Source organism: Anthonomus grandis, chromosome 3 (assembly GCF_022605725.1).
Source record: "Anthonomus grandis grandis chromosome 3, icAntGran1.3, whole genome shotgun sequence".
Lineage (NCBI taxonomy): Eukaryota > Metazoa > Arthropoda > Insecta > Coleoptera > Curculionidae > Anthonomus > Anthonomus grandis.
In genome coordinates this window covers 47,493,978-47,508,567 of record NC_065548.1, presented here as the reverse complement: position 1 = coordinate 47,508,567, position 14,590 = coordinate 47,493,978, and the positions used below count along the sequence as shown (strand labels likewise).

The following is a 14,590-nucleotide window of genomic DNA, read 5'->3' as shown; positions in this document are numbered from 1 at the left end:
GAGGCGCAGCAATTGACATCCATTGCGTACTGCATTTCAGTAATTCAGCGCGCTAACGTAATAGCGAAGCTCTGAATTGTAGTATAGGATGGCCTATGAAATTAGATAAAGCACATAGAATAATATTGAGGGGGTATACATAGAATATGTATACATATATGTATACATACATAGAATAATATTGAGGGGGTATACATGATATATGATAAAGCATATGGCCATAGTCTACCACGATCCAATGTAGTGCCGATCTGAATAATGGTATAGAATGCCAATACGCAGCCGGCCCGAGGACGCCGACGGGATTAGTAAACATCTGACTTTCGTGGGAGATGTGTCGTTTGGCGACAAAATGTCCCAAAATATTACTCGAAAATCCAGGCATTTTTTAAATATTTATTCAAATGCGGGTTTTACAGACATGACAATGTGTAAAACCCGCATAGAATTGTAATCTTAAAAAGAAATAAAACTCTAATAAACAAATTTAACAACATATAATTTTTTAAATAAAAGGCTCAAATAAACCGCCTTCTTTCGCTAAACAAAAACTTAACCTATCGTAAAAGCTATTTCGCACCTTCAAAAGAGTTTCAGGTAAAATGGACCGACAATTTTATTTTGCAACTCCTCTAAATTTGTTGCCCTACTAAATTCATGCTTGTAAATGGTCTGCTTAAGGTAACCTCACAGATAAACTTCATTTGGAGACAAATCTGGAGATCTAGGAGGCCATTTAATATCGCCAGTCCCACTAATAAGGCGGTTAGGAAAAGTATTTGTTAAAAATTCTTTTACCCTAGCTGCGTTATGAGCAGGACAGCCATCTTGCTGAAAATAAACCGATTTTAGGTCTACATCAGGTAGGATTTGAATGGCAGGAAGAACTTGGTTTTGCAGCAACTCTAGGTACTTTTGGGCGTTTAAAGTGCCATCAATAAAAAATAGCACTATAACATTGTCGCCCAAAATACCTGCCCAAACATTCAATTTCTGAGGATACTGGGTACGAAACTGAAAACTTCTGTGCTCGTTTTCCTGAGACCAATAACGAACAATGGAAGGATTGCGTTTGCCGGTTGATTTTTCTATTTGAAAATTTATTCAACATAAGAAATACATGCTTAATACAGGATAGATGTAAACAAAATTAATCTATAGTACAAATACAATAGTGGTACACCTAGGTGCAAGCACCTGTATGTGTATAACTTAAAATTAATTACATTACTATACAACATAATTATATTTACTAGGGGCCCCATACCACTAATTCACATAAACCTGAGGGTAGTGCATTTAAAATACAGATAATACAACTATAAGATTTTACTTTTACTTAAAAATTTCAGAAGAAGAGGAAAACGTTAATAGTTATTTATAGAAGTTCAAGTAAGGCATCATAATTTTCATAGATAAATCTTTTACAAAGTTCTGAAAATTTTTGCTTATTTGTAATCTCCCGAATTGTCCGTGGTAACTTATTGAAAATTTTTGGTCCTATTACAGAATTACATCTTTGGCTTCCATCGAATCTGCGAAATGGTACATTAAGTCTTTCAGTTAGTTGTCTGGTTTCATGTTGGTGACTTATGTAGTTTTTATCTTTAAGTTTATATCAGAATACACAACTGGAGTATAGATATAAGGATCTAATATTAAGTATTTTAGTATCATACAAGAGCGAGGTGGGGGTACAATCTGTCTTTTTTATAGATTATTTTAATAATATAATTTTGAACAGCTTATAAGGATTCAAGAGCATTATTGTAGAGTCCACCCCAGGTCACTATACCATAGCATATCGGAGATTCCACAAATGATTAGTACAACATTATTAAAGTTTTTTTATCCAATATATTTCTAATAAGGAAAAATTTATGAATTAAGCTTTTGAGTTTAGATGTTAAGTTTTGAATGTGTGGTGTCCATTTTAATTTTTTGTCTATTATTATACCTAGATGTTTAGTGTTTTCTACTTCTTTTATATTAAAGTTTTGTTGTGCATCAATAACTATTTCCTTAAAATTTGGCCGATTTGCATCTGTTAAAGAAAAGGCGACATAAACAGTTTTTAAGATATTTAGGGACAATTTATACTTGTTTAACTACATCTTTACCTTCCTCATACCATTTATGAGTTTCGTTCTTACAAGAGTCCAAGTAACATCCTTAAATACAAGAACTGTGTCATCCGCGTAAGATAGTGCCATGCCACCTATATGCAAGGATAAAGGGAGTTTATATATAAAATAAAGAGTAAGGGTCCCAGCACTGTGACTTGGGGCACTCCAATTTGCACAGTGCTAGGGTCACTCAGGGAATCTCTAATTTTTACCATTTGCTTTCTTTCTTGTAGATAGTTGCTAAAGAGCCCCAACACTACACCCATAATTCCATATCTTTCAAGAACATGAAGTAACTTAGAATGGGCATGTTGAATAAAGCATGTTGAATTCGAAGATAGTTGTGATAAAATTATCAAGTTGTCGAAATAGAATTTCATATCCAGTGACCTTAATTAACGTTTTTTATCATGATCATTAGATGGCGCTACAAGTTCAAAACAAGTAAGGGAATGAAGATTTTTTCACGGGATTACGGAAAGCTATTCCTCCATCAGAAATATTGGTATACATATATTTCGTACTATTCGTATAAAAAAAAGCAATTTAGATTTAATAGAGTTATTGTATCATTATTATTCTAATCTATATAAACTTAATGTTGCTTGACATGTTGAGTTCTGCCCACCTACACCGCTACCCTTGTTTTTACGCAAAGCTGAAATGTCATCTGTCATAATTGTCAATTGGATAGCGCGGGATATCAGCTATTTGGCATAAGATATCTAACGGAATTAATGTGACGTGCGTGCGTGAATTAATTTAAAAAAATATAAAAAATATTTAAAAAAATCTACCGACGCTCCGCATTAACGTTAATAAATATTCTTTGATCCATCCATAGGCATCGTTACAAAAAATTAAAGGTGAGTAATAAGAGTACAAGTTTATATTTTGTAGAATCTATATCATAATTTGATATTAGATTAGTTAGATTTCATTAATTGTGTTATTATATTTTGCGTATAAGAATTTATTTAAATCATCGGGCGTGTTAGCACACGCTCTTATAATTTATTGCGACATGCTACCGCCGGTGACAGAAATTAAATATATCTACTTAGGGGTACCCTAAATGTAAAAAAATCATACATATAATTAATATCACAGTTTAACCAAATAAAAAACTTGATGTGGATGCTCCATATTCTTTTAGGAATATACAGGGTGTTCCTAAAAATCCCCAACTCCTAATTTGTGGCACATATGAAATCTAGAATTGACATCCCAGAGAACAAACTAATGTCTTAAAGACGTCAGTTTTAAAACTTAATAAGTTCAAATATATAAAGCCCTGACGACCATAAATGTCATACATAATGAATTCCTAAGAAGACTTTAAAAAGACGTGATAATTAATGTGTGTGAAGCTAGCGTCCGACCGATATCCAGTAACCAAAATCGAGAACGCAGCATATGTCGGTCGCCAGCAACGTATTTATAGTCCGCGCTCGCTGTTATTTAATTAATATAATGCCCGTATTTCCTGAAATTCCCAAGGGATTTTTATAATTTTTTGTCCAGATAGTAAAAATAAATACCTACATCGAATTACGATTCCAAACCTCTACAAACTAAGGTTTCTTTGTGAAAATTAATTAAAAAGTCAAATCGTTGCCCTAGTATTATATAGGGTATGTACCGTTATCAACTGTCAGTACTGAATTTACTGGACGTCGTTCCGGTATTTCTTTCAGTTTACTGATTCAGTACTGAATGACGTCATAAATGCGTCAGTGACGTCATTAATCTTTACTGGATTGACTGGGGATAAAAGCTACTGTAGGTACAGTAAAATAGTGGGGGAATGTCACAACCGTCAGAATTGATGTTGATTTCTTGAATCTTCTTGTTTACGTTGTGGGAATTATTTTCAAGCAGTTTGGTTGCAAAGATCATGTCTGGAATAATAATTGTGGTTTTAAAATGTTTAACAATAATAAAATTTACCACTTAAAAAGCTCTCATACAACGCACTAACCTGTTTGGGCTCCTTCGTATTCTTCCGGTGTAACTTCAATGTGGTATTCAAAATTATTTTCTGCCTCTATTATTTTTACCCTCTTGCTTTTTCAGTCATATTTATTTTATTAACAAATGTGGTCTGGTTTTAATAAAGCAAAACACCCTACCGGAAAACAAAACAGAAACACGTAATTTGGTTTTACAGGTTATAAATAAATAAATAAATAAATAAATAAATAAATAAATATGCCTTTTATTTTTAAAATTACATAAACATGGCTGAGAAAAAAAAAACATTATTAAAAAGCTGAAAAAAAAACATTATTAAAAAAAAAGTAGCATAAACCACTGGCGCAGTCTAGCTTTAAAGAGCTACTCTACTGAACTAGAAGCTATACTTTATTATCAGTAAATAAATTAGGTAGTTAAAAAAAAAAATTATCTTAGGCAAATTAATTAGTAAATTACAATAAATTATTAATTAAATATTACAATTAGAAGAAACTAGAAGAAACTTGCATAACAAACATTAAATTTGCCAGAAAAATTGCACAAATAACAAATAACAAAAGCCACTAAAAAAAATCTCCATTGGTTTGCAAATTAAATAGATGTTCCTTGAATTTTATTTTAAAAGATTGAATTGATAAATTAATTAGGTTTGTTGGTACTTTATTAAAAATATTTGCTGCATTATAAGAATATGACCTCTGAAACATGGCACTATGATGAAGTGGAACCGTAATTCTTTTAGAAAACCTTATATTAAAACCATGAACAGTGTCCCGAAAAATTAGTCTTTCTTTAAGGGAGACAGGGGAAGATGTGTCATTAATTATTTTCAATAAAAACACTGCAAAATGTAATATCCTGCGCATATCCATTTTAAGCCATCTAATATCTCTATATAAATAAGATACATGGTCAAATTTTCGGAGTCCATAAACAAATCGAACGCAAGCATTTTGGACCCTTTGAATTCTTACCCGACTTTCCAAATCTAGACAAAACCTATAAACTACGTCAGCATAGTTAAAATGAGACAGTACAAGGGATTCACATAATTGTTTTCTTAACTTTACATTTAACATATGGCGGTTATTATACAATGTTTTCAGGGACATAAAAGTTCTTTGAAATTTTTTTTAAGGTGTTCCTTAAATCTTAATTGTTCATCCAAAATAACCCCCAAGTTTTTACCGTTGTTTACAAATTCCAATCTTGTATTATCGAAATTAATATTTATATTAGATTTTAAAAACTCTCTTTGATTTTTGTTACCAAATATCATAAGCTAGGACTTAATAGGATTTAATTTTAAATTGTGATTTTTTGAGTTTAAGCCTAGTGCTTGCAGGTCTTCATTTATGAGTGATTCGGCCTCTTTATAGTCGCTGTAATCAAAACAATAATAAATTTGCGTATCATCAGCAAATGCCTGAAGCTTACAATATTTAAGCGATTTTAAAACATCTGAGGTATACATTATAAAAAGCAAAGGACCCAAAATAGAACCCTGCGGTACTCCACAACTAATACTTACTTGTTCAGACTTTCTGTTATCGGAAAAAATCGTTTGATATCTATTAGACAAATAGGATTTTAAAAGCAAATAGGAGTTATTATTAAAACCGTAATACTTAAGCTTAGCGCACAACAAATTATGGTTAATGGTGTCAAACGCCTTAGAATAATCCAACAGCACTAAAACGGTATACATGTTTTTATCACAAGCTCTAAATAAGTCATCAGTTACATTACAAAGTGCTACCGAAGTGTTAAAATGTTTCCTAAACCCACATTGTGAATTTGGTATTATTTCATTAGATAAGCAAGTTATATATCTGATTATAAAGAATTCTTTCAAAAATTTTCGAAACGGCAGGCAAAATACTTATAATGCGAATGTCATTAAGAGTTGTAGGAGTAGACATTTTAGGCAAAGGTTTTCTCATTGAAGTTTTCCATTGATCAGGAAAGTAACTTATCTCTATGCAACAATTTATAATGTGGGTTAAGTACAAGTCAACAAAGGGGCTACAATACTTAAGCATTAATGAAGAAATTTCATCGGTACCTATCGCAATTGTTTTTATATTATTTAAAATTTTGTTAACCTCATCCGGACTCGTTAAATGGAAACTAAACATATTCGCATCTCTATAAAAGTTATTATTATAATAAGACGTTTTTTTCCTCACAGCCTGGATTGACTTGCGCAGTTAAGTCAAAAAAATTACTTATCTCATTGGGATCAGAGAGAAACGACGGAATTAGACCATCCTTATTCTTACAAATATTAAAACTTTTTAGTGCATTCCACAGCTGACTCGGTTCTCTTTTATTTAAAAAAAGTGAATCGATATACTTCCTCTTCTCTCTCCGAACCCGACACAAAGTAAAATTTCTTAAACCTTTGTAAGTATTCCAATCTTCCAATAGTTTTGACTGTTTGAATATACGCAAGGCATCGTCCCTTTGTCTCATAAAGATTTTTAGGTTTTCTGTGAGCCATGGTGCTTTAGGCTTAGTAATGCGAGATTCTCGGACAGGCGCATGCCTATCGAAAAGGGTTAAAATAAAATTATTAAACAGATTAGATATCTTCATATTAATGTCATTTTCGTAGAAAATATTATCTCACGGCAAATTGTGCATGTCTGCATTGAAATTGTATACATTAAAATTTTTAAAACAACGGTACCTAACAATTTTTTGACTGCAATTTATTTTTGCTAAATTTAATTCACAATATATAATTTTATGGTCGGATACGGCATCAGCCGATAACACACCCTTATTAGAAACCAACAGCACATTAGAAACAAATATGACATCTAAAAGAGTACTTACATTTGCCGTTACTCGTGTGGGCTCTTCATTTACTTGATGTAGGTTGTAGTTTTCAAAAAGTGTAGTAAGTGGATTTTGAAGACTCAATAAATTAATATTAAAGTCCCCTAAACAAAAAGTTTCTTCTACAGCAGGATAAAGACATGAAAATATATTATCAAAGTCAGCGGTTAATGCACTAAAATTTAGCGTTGGTGGCTTGTAAAAAACACAAAAGCCATAATACTTATTTCCCAACCTAATCTTAAAAACAAGGTATTCAAGTTTAGGATTAATATTAAAATCAAAAGTCAATATATCAACTTGATATGTACATTTAACAAAAGCAGCCACACCTCCCCCCCTGCCGACCCTATCTTTTCTAAACATTTGGTAACCCGGAATCTTAAGTGCGTCAGAATCATCCCCCTCAGACAGCCAAGTTTCAGACAACAAAAATATCTCAAAATTATTTGCTTCTATCATATCACGTAATTCAGCAAAACCCGTAAAGATAGATCTTACGTTTAAGTGGCCAACTTTGAATTTACTAGTAGTCATCATCCAGTAACCAATTTGATTCTTATTAACAATAATATATGTATGTATAATTATAGGAAAAATGCGGAAAAATTTAATGTTATGCAAGCTCGAAAATATATCAGTGTTTTCCTATACAGGTATATATAGATAATAAATAGCTTAGCCTAAAAACAATACAATAGAAAACAAAATAGAAAAAACAGCGCTTCCACACAATGCCCCGGGATTATTTTGTAAAAAATAATAATTATTCATATAGAACCAAAACCAAGCAAAAAAATCAAGCAAAAATCGTAATAACTTCATGCAATTAAATAAATTAAACAACAAAAAAAAAAAAGAGAAAAACTGTTTCTTATCCCAAACAACACAAAATAAAATTGTAATTATGATTAAGTTATTGGTTAAAAAGTATTTTCTTACCGAAAATCGAAATTGCATGAGTATTGATAACAATAACAAAACGTATTAAATTACTGTCCATTATTAAGCTAAGCAGACTTTATTTTAATTAAGTCACTTTCACTAGGTATACGATGCACTTTATTGTTAAACTTAGTATAAAAAACTCCATTCAGGACCCATGCGTTTTTGACACCAAACAAGTCAATGGCCTTATTAAGTAGAAAAAGGCGATTTTTAGTTAAATCTTCCTTTATAAATATATTACTATTTTTCAAATTTTTGCGACCTTTTAGTACCGAAACACGAGCCATATCACTACCGAAGTTCACGAGAACTGCAGGAGGACTATCATTGCGTGCCTTGGCCAAAACACGGTAGCACTTTTTTATATCCGATCTATTAATATTTACTTTTAGCTGTTCGGTAAACAATTCGGTTACTTTTGAATGCAGGTTCTCGTTTACATCCATGGGCAGCCCAAAAATGCGTAATATACGCAATATACGCATGTTTCGTTGGGATTGTTCAACGCAATCTGTTGTGGTGCGCAGTTTTATGTTTTCCCGTTCCAGCTCAAGGACTCTATCCTCCAGAATAGTACACCTATCCACCAGGACAGAGCAATCATTATTTAATAAGTTTAGCTTCACTTCAAACTGTTTTTCAGCGGGAGACTATTTTATCGACAATTTCTTGCAGAAATTTGTCGTTAAAAATGCTTATTACTTGCGATTTAATCTCGCGCAGGTCAGTAGATGAGAATCCCATTATGGCGGACAGGAACAACAACTTGGAATCAGTTAAACACCAATATTTCACTGCACTGGAACTATTTTAACCCAACTACTTGGAATTAATATTAACTGTGCTGCACTTATGACAAAACTTTGAAAATTATTTAATAAACTTAGGTAAAAAAATAGGTTAAACATAAACAACAAAAATCAAGGAGCGTGTGCGAAGACGATGCTAACTACTCGCACGCCATCTGTCCTCCTTATGTTGTGGTTGTGAAAACAGTGCTGAAAACTGTTCCTTTTTTGGAGCAAAACAGCACGCTGTACACTGATAAAAAGGATTCGTAAAATTCAGTATTTAGTTTAGGTAATTTTGTGACCAATCCTTATTCCATATAATTACAAAACAATTGTGAATATGAAAATACAGAATATTTTAAGTAATAATCATAAGTAATATGTAATGTAAATTTACCAATTAAAATTTGTAAATTTTCCGTTCAAATACTGTAAAAATCAATAATAATTTAAAGAAAAAAACGATGTTACCAATTTTATTAGTAAGAATTACAAAATATATATTGTACTATTTATTAATACAATTATTAAAATTTTAAAATATGTTATGAATAATTAGTTGTTAGGCAAGTAAATTGTCCATTTAAATACTTTGAAATTAATTTTTTTATTGGTAAAGATTACAAAATATATATTGTATTATTTAATATTTGATCGAATAAAATATTAAAATCTATAATTGAATGATTTATACTGAATTAAAATTATTATACTTTTAAGTAATATAGAGTTACATAATTTACCAATCAGATCCTGCTCATATTATATAACTCAAACAGGATATGATTGTTAAATTTGGTAATTCAATATTACTTAAAAAATATAATAAAATAAAATGGATAAATTTCATATATGTACGTATGAAATTAAACAACAAAATCTTTAAATTTTATATAATAAAGTATATATTAAGAAAATTATAATTTAACATTCTGGTAGATATAAGGTACATTAACACTTAACCAGAATAGCGTTCTAACTATAGATTTAATTTTAAATGTAGAGTGTTGAGATTTTAAGACTGAATGACTACTTCTAAGGGGATGAACAGAAAACGCGCGCTTTACTTCTTTTATTTAACTATATATCGGCCCTATATAGTTAAATAAGGGTATAAAAATATATATATATAATTTGAAATGGTATAAACAACTAACATAAAGGCAATCTTTAGTTGATTTTTTCCTTTTAAAGGGCGAGTAAGGTGATTTTCTATTGCGAGTAATAATTTTAATTTTACAAAGTGATTACTTTTTAATTGTACATTTTAATACTCAGCACCATTAAGTTAAATATTTGAAAAATGCGGTAAATGGAATAAACTTTTTTTGATCTTAATCTTTTGTTAAAAGAACAAAAAATCGACTTTAAAATCACACTGTCTAACAAAAACCTATTATTCTAATAATAATAAAACAAAATATAAGAATAATATGTACCTTCTTCTTCCATCAAATTATTGTCGTAGGTACTTATACGTAAACAAAATAAATAACATTACATGGCATGTAACATGTTAACAAAAAAAATGTTTTTCTACATAAAAAATATATACAGGGTGAGTTTTTTAAAGTGTTACAATGCGATATGTCAAAAACGGCTGCAATTTTTTTTTTGACATTTTGGTGACATTTCAAGTATACCGGGGGGCACTTTTTGTGATATTTTTGACATTTGTCCCTTCACCCCCCTAAGAGGGGGGGAGAGTCACTTCCTTATTTTAAATGGAATGACGTGTTTTTTATTCTTAAATACGAATCTACATAAAATATGAAGTCTGTTTACAAAAAATTTTTAAAATTGCTCTGCTGGTTACAGAATTATGATCAAAAATGTTTTGATTAAATTTAAAAATAATTCGAATATTTTACCATAATAACAGCCGGTTGCCATGGAAATCCTACTGTTTATTTTACTAGTATGGATGGAAATGAAAATCCTAGTAACAGTAGGATTTCCATGGGAACATAACAAGCAGTGTGACATAAAAATTTTGACGTGTTATTAACAAGTAAATTGTGTTTAAAAAGAAAAAAATGGAAGCGAATTTCAGTGTAGAAGTAGATATGTTGTTAATTTTGGGGGAGTGCAGAAAAAATTATAGGGAGGCTGCAGTAGTGTGGGCCGAGAGGTTTCCGGATATTCCAAAATCTCATATGGCCTTTAAGAGACTGGAGACCAGAAGTCGTATGACTGGTAGTCTAAAAAGTAAACGACGAAATCGGATTAAAACGCAAACAGATGAAAATAAGGCAGTTGCTGTATTAGGAGCAGTAGCTATTTATCCTCAAATCAGTACCAGGCGGATTGCTTTAGATGCTGGAATTAGTCAATCATCAATTATAACAATTCTGCACAGGTACAAGTTTCATCCTTACCACATTACACTTCATCAAGAGTTTTACGGACAAGATTTTGAGAATCGCATTAATTTTTGCACTTGGATTTCAACAAAAATGCGTGAAAATAACCATTTTTTGAGAAACGTTATTTTTTCTGATGAGGCTTCTTTTAATAATTGCGGGCAGGTAAGATTTAACTTATTTAAATTAGAACATATTCAAGTTTTGGTTGTTTTTTTTTCTAAAAGGTAAACAGTCACAACATGCATTACTGGGCAGCAAATAATCCTCACTGGATGAGAACTGTACCAAATCAACATCTCTGGTCTGTGAACGTATGGTGTGGTATTTTCGACGATAGAGTTATTGGTCCGCATTTTTTCCAAGGTCGTTTAAATGGACAGGTCTACACAGATTTTTTAAGAAATCAGTTACCTCGTCTACTAAACCAAAATTTAAATCCTAACGTATGGGTTCAGCAGGACGGAGCTCCACCCCATTATGCCATACAGGCCCGTACTTATTTAAATGAGATTTTTGAAAACAGGTGGATTGGTCGAGGTGGTCCTGTCAACTGGCCTGCTCGTTCGCCAGATTTGACCCCCCTTGACTTTTTTTATGGGGATTTATAAAAGACAAAGTAATGGCTAGTGCACCTACAACTCCAGAGGACATGAAGAACAGGATTCGTTTTGCTTGTTCATTAGTGACACCAGCAATGTTACAGCGGGTACGAAACTCATGTCAAGAAAGGATAAGAAAGTCTTTGGAAGTCAAAGGCGGTCACTTCGAACAGCTCCTTAGGCATAATACATAGACGATAAATAGTTAAAAATTAGGAAATAATTTGTTTTTATTGTAGTAGAATATTCGAATTATTTTTAAATTTAATCAAAACATTTTTGATCATAATTCCGTAACCAGCAGAGCAATTTTAAAAATTTCTTGTAAACAGACTTCATATTTTATGTAGATTCGTATTTAAAAATAAAAAACACGTCATTCCATTTAAAATAAGGAAGTGACTCTCCCCCCCTCTTAGGGGGGTGAAGGGACAAATGTCAAAAATATCACAAAAAGTGCCCCCCGGTATACTTGAAATGTCACCAAAATGTCAAAAAAAAAATTGCAGCCGTTTTTGACATATCGCATTGTAACACTTTAAAAAACTCACCCTGTATAGTATGCGTAATATTATAACAAAGATATATTGTATATTATAGGTACTTATTATGTTTTTTTATTTTTTATTGAATTCATTAGACAAAAAAACCTTCTTTAGGCTATTAGATACCTGCCTGGCTTTACTTCCCTGATCGGGGTGAAGTTTTAGAAAATATCTTTGAAGAAATTCCAATTTGGAGGGTAGTTTCTAGTTTTTTCGGGTAATCCAAGATAGTACAAAGTACAACGCAAGAAGAACTTTTAAGGCCTCCAGAAAAGTGGTGTAGCCATCTGCCTGTATTATTTGACGTTCAACCAAAACATAAAAGCAATTTTTGTTTTCTAAAATAATAAGATAAGTATATGTTATTGTTTGATACTTCTAAGGCATAAATTATTTACCTTGCTTTAGAATTATAGGCGTTAGTGGCAAACTGTCGGGATAAACATCGTTGTCGTTTAAATTTATTTGGACCTGGAATAAAAAAAATATATTTAAAATAAAAAATAATATTACAGTTGTAATTAAGGTTGGAGTCATGTAGTTTTTTTTTTTTTTATTTATAAAAAATGTCACTTGCCTCTGTTTGATATATCAAAAATTCAATATCTTCCTTGAAGTGCTGTATTAAATTTTTAATTATAAAAATATATTTATAATTAAAAATTTATATATTATTTATAGTTGCTGTTCTATTGATACATTTTCTTCTAAATCAGCGTCTTTGGGGAGTTTAAGGCACTTTGTGATTTTGTCAGCTTTCTCATTTATTCCATTGAGTAGGTGAATATCAACACCTGTTAATTCTTAAAATGCCAAAAGAGAGATGGTGATGAAAATAGTAATGGCCATTCTTCTTTAGTTTCCCTGATTATAGGAATATTATTAGGAAATTTCCTTATCTCGTAATAATCCATTAAGATTTCGGTGTATTTACAAATGCTTATTATACTTTTGAATATAAATGAATTTAATCGAGCAAATACTACATAAAAACATGATTATAATATTTACTTACCTGTATTATCACAAAAACTCAAACAAGATAGACAAAATTCACTTAACCAATGCATTAATACGCAACTTTATCCCATAGGAGCCTGAGCTCACGCTCCCTTCTAATTTTGGTGCGAGGTGTGACTAAACAAACGGCAAACGCCGAATTAGCCTAAATTAGCTGAGTATAGGTATGGCGTATTTGGTGGCGTCTGTTAATTTACGTAACGAATAATGTAATTTTACAAAATATATGTATTTTCCCGTTTTGTTTACGCATTTTTACTGTGTAAACTAAAATATTACTTTGTATATTGTAAAAATTACATGCAAAATAAATTTTACAAATGATATTTTGTATTTTGTATATTTTACAAAGTAAAGTTCAATATTCTTTAAAAAATTACTAAAGTTTGAGCTTTTACAGAATACAATTGGTGATTAATAATAAATTTATTTCGTATATTTCCCCCTATTTTTTTCAGTGATCGGAACGACAAATTACAGTAAAATCAGCACAGTACAATCCTGTACTGACACACAGATAAAAATGACTTCTTATTACAAGAAAATATATTATCTTGGCTGTTAATTATCTTTAATTAAGGATATACATTTAGTTCAAACTCACGTTATCTTGTCAAAAGAGAATCCATGTTCTTCGCATTATTTTCTAATTATCTTAGCGAATTAAATCCTTGCTATTAGACAACTGTCTTTAAGAATAAAATTGTGAATTTATCGATACTTGTTTAAAGAGTACGTTCTTGCTTTAACGTCACAGGTGCTTTGCGTTGGGTCGCGTAGGTATAACCCCGGTGTTTTCCCTTTGTCGGAACTTTGTCCTTTGGTCGTTCCGGTCATTAGCAAGTTAGACGCGGCATTGTCAATGCGACACAACGTATAATCGCATTTTTGTGTGTGAATTTGGTTTTTTCAACATGGACAACATGAATTTTGAAGTTGAAGTAAGTGAAGTTTTCTCTTTTTTAAAGCGGAATGCTTTGGAACACTTGTGGCCTGTGTTTTAAGGTATATTTACATTATAAATATATGTGGTTTTTATTGTTTTTTTAAATTATACCGGTACCTATATATGCGTGTGTAGGTTTAAAATACTCAGTAGGGCTATAATGCATTTTTTACTTTCTTATAGGTATACCTAGATTAGTTTATAAATAACTAAATAAGCATGCATTGATTTTTAAAAGCTTTTGTGTAAATTATTATTGTATCTTAAACAAGATGGTGGACATTTGCGTTAAAATATTCTTTAGAAGCTAATATAGCTATATAGCTATTTTCACAGGGCAGTCCTGAACTAGTCCGGGATTGTTTTCCTAAGTTTCGATTGACCGATGATAAAATGCGGACATATTAAAACCAATAAAAATACAGGAA

The 14,590-nt window shown here is 31.2% G+C and overlaps 1 protein-coding gene and 2 long non-coding RNA genes across 4 annotated transcripts in view; 2 read left to right on the top strand and 1 right to left on the bottom strand.

The window, feature by feature from the left end:
• Positions 1-14,590, top strand: part of LOC126733819 (uncharacterized) — a 308,547-nt gene that overhangs the window by 102,516 nt on the left and 191,441 nt on the right. The window lies entirely within an intron of this gene.
• The window catches only part of LOC126733811 (titin-like), a 150,617-nt gene continuing 138,838 nt past the window's right edge, over positions 2,812-14,590 (top strand). The window contains exon 1 of one of the 2 annotated variants that reach the window (XM_050437225.1): positions 2,812-2,992. The gene's annotated coding sequence lies outside the window, so the exon portion shown is untranslated. The remainder of the gene's footprint in view (positions 2,993-14,590) is intronic. The other variant, XM_050437224.1, reaches the window with a different exon arrangement.
• On the bottom strand, positions 12,223-13,369 carry LOC126733817 (uncharacterized). The gene is made up of 3 exons (XR_007659872.1): positions 13,212-13,369; positions 12,595-12,667; positions 12,223-12,534 (listed from the first exon to the last, which is right to left on the bottom strand). It is a non-coding gene; the product is annotated as an uncharacterized LOC126733817 (long non-coding RNA).